The sequence below is a fragment of the Belonocnema kinseyi genome, chromosome 2, assembly GCF_010883055.1.
Source record: "Belonocnema kinseyi isolate 2016_QV_RU_SX_M_011 chromosome 2, B_treatae_v1, whole genome shotgun sequence".
Taxonomy (NCBI): domain Eukaryota; kingdom Metazoa; phylum Arthropoda; class Insecta; order Hymenoptera; family Cynipidae; genus Belonocnema; species Belonocnema kinseyi.
Window position 1 is genome coordinate 64,429,238 of NC_046658.1, and position 9,067 is coordinate 64,438,304.

The window sequence follows — 9,067 nt, forward strand, 5'->3', positions numbered from 1 at the left end:
GTTCTATATTAATTTTTTTCGTACATTGTGTCGTTTCTCATAAGAATGTTTTAAAAATATTTGTTTGTTTTTTTTTCACGATAATACTGAGGGTGTATGCATAACATCCAAACATTCTAAAGATTTTTACGAAAGTATATGTAGTCTGGGGTCTGTAGTCTGTAGTTTGGAACCTCTAATCTTCAGTCTGTAGTCTGTAGTATGTATTCTGTAGGCACGATAACTTTCGAAAGATTTATCAGATTGCACACTTGCACAGATTGCACCTTAGCACACTTTTTAAGGCCTAAAAAGAAAAAAAGAGTTCGTTAATCAGCTATTTTGGGTGAAATTTCAAAAAGTGAGCGTATTTTCAAAATATTTGAGACCATTTTTTTAAATTCTATGTAAGGTTATGCATAGTACTCGGCGACCTGAACAATTGACCCCAATGGCTTTTCTCGATAAAAAAAAATTGTCAGAGTGATGGAATTTTCAAAATGCAAAAAACTAGACTAAAATGAAAATTTTAAGCCAAGCAATGCAAGGTATACAAAAAAGTAAAGAGAAGAAAAACGTTGATTTTTGAAAGCCCTACAAGAATATCATAACATTTTTTTAAATTTTTTGAAAAGTTGAAAATTCAAATTTTAATCGTTCAAAAAATTATGAAAAATTCTATTTTTGTCAACCTATGAAAAACGACATTAAAAATAACAAATTAAAATTTTTGACAAACGACACAAGCTATAAAAAAATTAAATAGACAACAGTTGCTCTTCTAAAAAATAGCGAAAGCTCATTCCAATTTGTTATGAATAATTTTTGGTAGGACACATAGTTTTTGTTTTAATTGTAAACAATTAGATTAAAAATAAAAAAAAAATAAAAATTTTCAGAAAAAAGTTACAAGAGATGAAAAAAATTGCAAGAGAAAAGTTCTTTAACCAAAAATTATCTACAGGTTTGTTATAAACTCTGGTTATAAAAATATATTAAAGGTAATAAAATAAACTTTTTAGAAAAAGGACACAAGAGCCAATTAAAATACGTTTGTTTCAATACTAATGTATATTATGAATGTTAATAATATAAATTTATTTAAATGATATACATATTTTAGGGTGGCTGCGAATTAAATGTAATGCAAAATAAGAACCCAATAATAAAGTAACCATTAAAAATAAGCTTTGTACTTTATTTTGAAATATCTGAATAAGCAGCCCCAGACCGAGGTACAGAATTAAATATAATATATATTACATATAATAGAGTTGAAAATAATGTATATGAGTTCACATTTTCGATAAAATCAAGTGCTTTGAAGAGATAAATACATTATCGAGCGCGAAGCGCGAGACAAATACATACCGAGCGAGCGAAGCTAGGCGAGCGCGTGACGCGCAATTAAAATGCCCCCGCGCAACGAGCAGCTTTGTTTGTTTGTGATTTTATATCGTCTATTAGGTTTAAGAACTATCATATCCTACGAATGACATGCAATTCGAATTTTTTGTTTAAGTAGTTGTGCCTAGTCAGATATCTAAAAAAATCGTTTTTCTATGATTTTAAGAGTGAAAATATTATAACTGCTGTCATTTCAAATAAAAAGCTCAATTTTGTATGAAAAAGTTAAAATTCACAAAAAAAGACATCAATTTCAGCCATGTTTTTTGCATATTCAATTTTTTCTGACCGTCGCTTCTTACAAATTTTTGAGAAATGATTGCATATCAATAAATGCAGGCTTATTTTCTTAAAAAAAAAGTTGCACTGACGATTTCATCCATAGAAAACTTCACTTTCAAAATTGGAAACCGTAGAGTTGTAGAAAATGTTTTCCCGAAAAAAAGCCGTCACATATTAAAATGCAATCATTTTCCAAAATAAGATAAGAAGCGACGGTCAGAACAAATTCAGTTCCAAAAACATGGTTAAAATTAATTTTTTTGGTGAAATTTCGCATTATTCATAAAAAATAATGTTTTTTATTTGAAATGACATCAGTTTTAATATTTTGACTCTTAAAATCACATAGAAAATCTGTTTTTTTTTTTCAGATATGTGACTTCTGGCACGAAATTAACTTAAGTTCCAATTAATTTTCAATTAAGATTATGTAAAATTTGTCTTACTTTGAATGTCTTTTCGAGACTTGGAAAAATATTTATGTGCTGAAAAATTAATATTTAGTTTTCAAATACCTAAATTGTAAAACATAGAAACAGTCGACGAAGCTTCAAATTCACTAGGACCAATTGCCTGATTTATGAACACAACAACTTTTGAAATCTTACGCTTTTGGGAACGTAAAGTTCTTGGAAATAACCATCTTCTCCTAACAGTAATGTTACATTCCTTAAAAACACTACTTCACTAGCATCTACGATGAATAGAACAAGTACACGCGAGGAATAACGTAACTTTAAATTAAAACTTTCCCTTCGCTTGCTTCAACCACTTGTTCCTCAGGGATACTCTCATTACTTCCAATAACCCCCAATATCCTCTGAAGAATCAACAGCCTAACAATCTTAAACTTTTGTGAAATGCGCCACTTTAATTAAGCAATTTCGTCGACACTTAGTATAATTAAACTATTATAGCTTGTTCTAAAATGATTCAAATTCCGTATACGAAAATAATATAAGAGTGATAATATAAAATGGGTAAAAAAATGCTTGAGAATTTTCATAACTTGGTGAAAGAATTCTCGCAATTGTCACGCGTAATTTAAAAATTCTTTCAGGTTGCATGCTTCAGAGGTCGAAGTCCTATTGTTAATGCTCTGTGCTCTGATGAATATTTGTAAAATATATAATTTTTAAAATTTTTATTATTTTTATTTTTGTGAAACTTATTGAAATTAACATGAATGCATACATTTTCTTTTAGAATGAAAAAAGAGGATATGAAAAATTATGAATTTTTTTACGACTAGAAGCATAGAACACTGCTTGGAACCTGTACATAAATTGCGTTTAAGTTTTTTTTTAATTTTGAGCTACGCAGTTTTTTCTGACTGAACATTTTCTGGCCGAGGGGTGTTAAAATTATATTGTTTCTTATGAATGAACAAAGCAATTTAACTTTCGACCAAATAGTAGAATTTTCCACAAGAAAAAGCAATAGTTAATACTTTTGAAGCAAGAAAAGACAGGTGAAACAATTATATATAGTTTATATATAACGGGAAAGTTTTATGTAATATTTTCCAACATTCTATTCATAATAAAAATAGTTAAATGCAACAATTCATCAATTCATTCACAATTCATCTTCTCGGTTAAAAAATGATTCTTGTTTGAAAATTCAACTACGTCTTTGACAATAATTTTTTGTTTATATTGTTTAATTCACCTGATTAAAAATTTTTATTTTGGTAGAAAAGTAATCTTTTAATTGTACTCTAAAAATTCGCTCTCTTTGGCTTGAGAATTTAACTATTTTTAGTTGAAAGGTTTAAAAATCTGGATGAAAATGCATTTTCTAGTTTAAAAATACAACTAATGTGATTAAGTCGTCTATTCTGGTCGAACATTGAACTATTTTGTTAAAACTTTGTTTTTTTTTCGTATAAAAACATTGGTTAAAAATTCTTTTTTTGGTAGAAAATTCACCTTTATGGTAGGAAACCTACGTTTAGCGTTCTTCAAAACAAAATTTTATTTTAATTTATGATAAAAATATTTTTGGTTGAATTTAAACCTTTCTTGTTATAAGATTCAAGTATTTGGTTGAAAATGCATATTTTTCGGTTGGAAATTCAAGGACTGCAATAAAGTCGTCTTTTTGGATAGAAAATTCAAGTGCTTATTTAAAAATTCGTCCCTTTGAAAAAAAAATAATGTTTAATGGTGGAGAAAAACATATTTCTAGGTTGCAAATTCACCTTTTTGGTCGAAAATCTTGAAATCTTCAGAACTCAAAGTGTTTAATATTGTATACAATATGGTATTTAGTATTTACATTTATTTTATTGAAAATATTTTATTTTCCTATTATTCCTTTATTTTGGTTATAAGTCGCCTCATTTCATAATTTTAAAGAGAATCTTGGTGTACCTTGCTTATCGGGGGGTTCATAGAAAACTATGCTCATCAACATGGACGGTCGGGTCAAAAAGAGTCCAAAATTGATAACATAGTTTATGGACAGCCCCTCATGCACGCCCCCTTTTAAAATTGTTAATAATTTCTCATATTTTAATACACTTTAATTGTTTCTATCAATGTTCCCAATTTTCATTTGTGAAATAATGGAAGAAAAGATAGAATCGTGTAATATTTTTTCCGAGGAACAATTGAAGTCGAAGTTAAATATACAATGATCCCTGCTGGGCTTTTAGTTCAATTTATATCGACTGAACGGTACCTGAACTACTTCCCTCGCGTATCATAAGACATATGCTTTATGTATTGGGAAACAGTTTCTTACTTTATGCTCTTTCCTTTTTCGGAATTCTTGGAAAAGCTTTCTCTAATAAGTTTGAATGCAATTGGAAAACATTTTTCAATATTACAATTTAATTCAGCGGAGCAGAAGGGAATGTACATCCCCTTGTGAATTTAGTATTTCACTGGGTTCACAGTGGTGCAACGGACATTAACCAGCTGTACTAGACTTCCGGAGTAGCCAGCCACATATGTGGTATTAATCACCCAGAGAAACCATTTCATATTTACAAGTCTAAATGGAAGGGAGGTCTCGACGTTTATTTGATTTTTAATTTAATATTATGGTATATATCTTTCGAGAAATTCTTTATACCTCCCTATCCCGCTCGTATTGTGCTGCTTAACAATAGTGCGATCTAAGGATTAAGTTGTCAGGCATTACCTTCACGCTACAGTAATACAGTTTCATTTCATATAACACAAGTAGCTTCTCTGCAAAATTCTCTCGAAACTCGCATTTAAAATTTTTATATTAAAATTTACATCATTTATTCTTAAAAGTGGGAGGATGATGAACATTTTTGTAAATATCACATTTTATATCAGATTACATCTTGGGGCTTAATTAAAAATTTTATATGAATTTACTTTTTCGCAAGAATGTAAGTACTTTATATTATATATTTAATGAATTCGAAATTTAATTGTTTATTTTGATGAATTTGATGCATTTTTGTATACATTATTTTAACCCTTTAAAAAACCTTCTATCTAGTCTACAAACGAAATATAAGTCAATGAAGATTAAAAGGAATTTGTATTTTAGTTCAAAAACAAAAATAACAAAAAAGATTATTTTTAAAGACTGATTGTTTCAACTTGTAATGCTTTCCACGGAAGCATACTCACTATTATAAATTTCTTACAAAAATATTTATATTTTTCTGAAAACATAGGAATAATAAAAAATTGGTTTTTATTTCAAAGTAAACAATTAACAACATTTTTATTGTTAATTTTTAATTAACGTTTAGATTTTGTAAAATAATATTTATCCAATGAAAACGTGTGAAGTTTAGTATATCAGTTATGAAATTTATTGAACACATGAATTAGATATGAACAAATTATATGATTTATAAATTTATGCACTTGTGATACTATCCAAATACAGTAATTATCAAACTTAATTGATAATTACGCGCAAAATTGAGACATATGAGCTTTTTTCCTATTTTACAATAATATATTTCTATTTACAATTCAAATCTGTTTAGATATTTCTATTCTAATTTTTGATTGTTTCAAACATTTCTATTTGTTCCTTATTAATCTTATAATAATTTCCAGGCATTTGCAACACTTCTCAATTCTTAAGATTTGGCTAAACGATTAGAGTAGTTTTTGAGACCCTATTGCACACACAAACAGTATGTTTAATGAAAATCACTTATTATTATTTATCAAATTCTTCAGATCCCGTGAAATAGAATGTTTCTATTATATAAATAGATTATAATATCAATATCACATAATTGGTGTGCTCTCTAAATCCTTTATCGACTTTTCTTGTAATTTTAGAGCTTAAATTGGACGATAACTGGTATGAAAAGAATTGACGACCCTACAATTTTTCGCTTCGATTATTACAGCTAACGTAGCCAGCTTTCAGTAGTGAATTCCTGTATTGGTCAGCCAGAAGGCTAAAGGTAAGAACGAGGCAAGCGCCAACTCCGTAGCCTTTGTCGAGCGTACATGGAGCAAGCGAAAGGCTAAAGGGTATAACGTAGTCAGAAATTCATAAAGGGCACTAGAAATCTGGCGGACGTGAATGAGGGCCCAAGTATTCTGTGTAGAGACAAAAAAGAAACAAACTAAAGATTAAGTGAGGGATTGAGATGGAATGGAAGAGAAGAAGATGGCAGATAAAAGATTAAGAAACCCCGGGAACATGTACAAAGAGGGGAACTAGAAAGGCAATATATTAACAGATTATCTACTCAGATGATCCGTTTTTTAGCTTTCTCGTTGGACGCCTTCTCTTTTTCTTTTTTATAATTGCTTTATTGCATTTTTCGAATTCATTGCAAAATTTGGAATCGCAATCCGTAAATGTGTTTGGACTTCCATTTGCGCGCGTTCGCAATTTGAATATCTAGAGCTGAATCCATCAACTTTGCAAGCACTTTAGTCAACCAACCCAGAGGAAACTTTTTAAAATTTAGGTCGTCGTAACAGTTTTGGCGAGGTATGCTTATAATAATCGTTTTCACACATCAAAGCTGCATTTTTTTGTATCTATTTGCAAACCAAGAGAAAACTTTTATCTAAGATCTAATACTCTGCTGAGAAGAAAATATATTTTTGAAAGTCAAAAAGTATGTTACATTTTGGATACTTAATAGTTTACATTTTTTGTTTATATTCAGAAAGCTTTGTGTTAAAATATTATATTTTCTATGGCTCCAGTTTATTTTTAATTTAGGTTTAAAATTTCCGAACTAAAAATTCTATAAATTAAATTTTTTGTGAAATTTTTCATATTTTAGATAAATAATATTGTTAACATTGGAAGGCTTAATAATCAGAAATATTTTATTGAAGAAGCTTACTACCACGATCTTTTTTATAACGACTGCTTTTAAATTGCAATTGTTCAATTAAATGCATTTTCAATAAACACTTGTTAACATTCGAAAGCTTTTAATTATAAATTGTACAATTCTAGAAGTCTCACGTTTTTAAATTACACAATTTTTAATCTTTCAACATACAAATTCTATCGTTATCTAAAAATTGAGTTTGAGTATTTTATGCTTTGAACCTATCAATTCATCATTAAGGTTCGCTTAAAGAGATTTTTCGTTCTAAAAGGCCTTACATTTTTAATATTGATTAATTTCGAATACTTTTAAATGAGAATTGTGCAATATGTAAACCTTTTTTTATCAAATATACTGGATTCGAACGTTTTTTGTTTTATATTATGCTTATAGAGTTTTAAGTTTAAATTGTTTGACTCTTGACGCTGGGCTTGGATTGACCTCAACTCAGAAAGACTTGCACATATTGCTCCTTATAAAATAATAAAAGCGATCTCTCACGATTATTGTAAGATCTGAATGAAAAAAATCGCTGAAGGATTTTGTAATGAACTTATTTAAAGAACTTCGAGAAGTAAAACTTCTTAATTCAACGTCTGGGAAACAACAAACTAGTATTGGTAAGAAAAAACCTAATTTTATCGACTTCTTACAGACTATTTATTCGGCAATGTATAAATATGACGTTTCGGAATCAGACCGATTCCCTTATCATATTATCTAATATAAAAGTATAAAATTTGGAATCATTCACTAACGTGGTATACAGATTTATAAAATGATGGTAAATAAAGCAATAGGGAAATTACAATACCTTAGTTCATTACCTAGAAATTTATAAATTAAAATGGAAAAAATTTGGGTCGTTAAATAATAAAATTATAAGGATGACAGGGTGTGTACCCTTCGTCTCCAACTTAAGAAATGAGAACTCGTTGTAATAAGAAAATTTGTCAAGTGAATGGCGTCTTGGCGCATGCGTAGTAGGACTTCCAAAAATTAAAGGCGTAAGTGATAATCATACTATGTAATCAAATGTATGTGATTGCATAAAAATAAAGTGACAGAACAAGGGTTAAAAATTCGAAATAGTATATATTTCACAGAGTAAAGCGTATATAGACTATAACTAGATGCAACATAGGTCTTGAATTAACAGAATGAATCTAAAATCATGTCACAAGATTCGTTGAAAAGATATCAATCAGTTACTTTGCACACTTACAAAAAATAGGTTCGACATGTAGGGTTTCAACTTCATCCCACTTAATGGCAGTTGGCTCCTATTATGGCATTGAACCAAACATTTAACTATGACTCTGTGATTTTTATTCATGCTGTTGATGTTATTTTTATGTTCCTTTATTCTAATCCGTAGGGGGCGTTTTATTTCTCCTACATAAACGCTGCCACAATGAAACGTGATTTTATAAGCTACGTTACGTCAATCTAAAGCATCTAGTTTATCTTTACCTAATTTAATAAATGTGTTTAAATTGATATCGACTCTAAAAACAGTTTTTATTTTGAATTTATTCAATACCCTTTTAAAATTTTGTGAAATTGTCCCCATGAAAGATATGGAAATGATCTCCTGTTTTGCATCAATAATTCCATCAACAATGTCATTACAAGGTTGGTTTTTCTTTAAATCTAACTCAGCCTTTATTTAAAAATATGTTTCTGTACGAACTCATTGGGGTAATTGTGGGTCCGGATGCAATAAGGGCACATAAAATTTTTTCGTGCGAAAACGAAGTCCCCTGGAGGCTTTAGAAAAAATTTTCGAATTTTAATTTTCAAAAGATATATATGGATGTAAATTTTGATTGCGCATCTTCTTTTCTTAAGACAAAAAGTTGTAACTTTTTTAGTTTAAAAATTAAAGCCAAAAAACTTACTTTTTTGAAAAAGTCGATTTTAATCCGTTTTTCACTTCAACTCGTGCTCTGTACGTCAGTTTTTAGAATTTTTGAATAAAATATTATAATTTTTTTCTGATGCTCGGCGCGAATCGGACTTTTGTAACTTCCAGCGTTTGGTTTATCGAGCGAATTTTGAGCAAGCAAGGACTTCTCGTGACAAAAA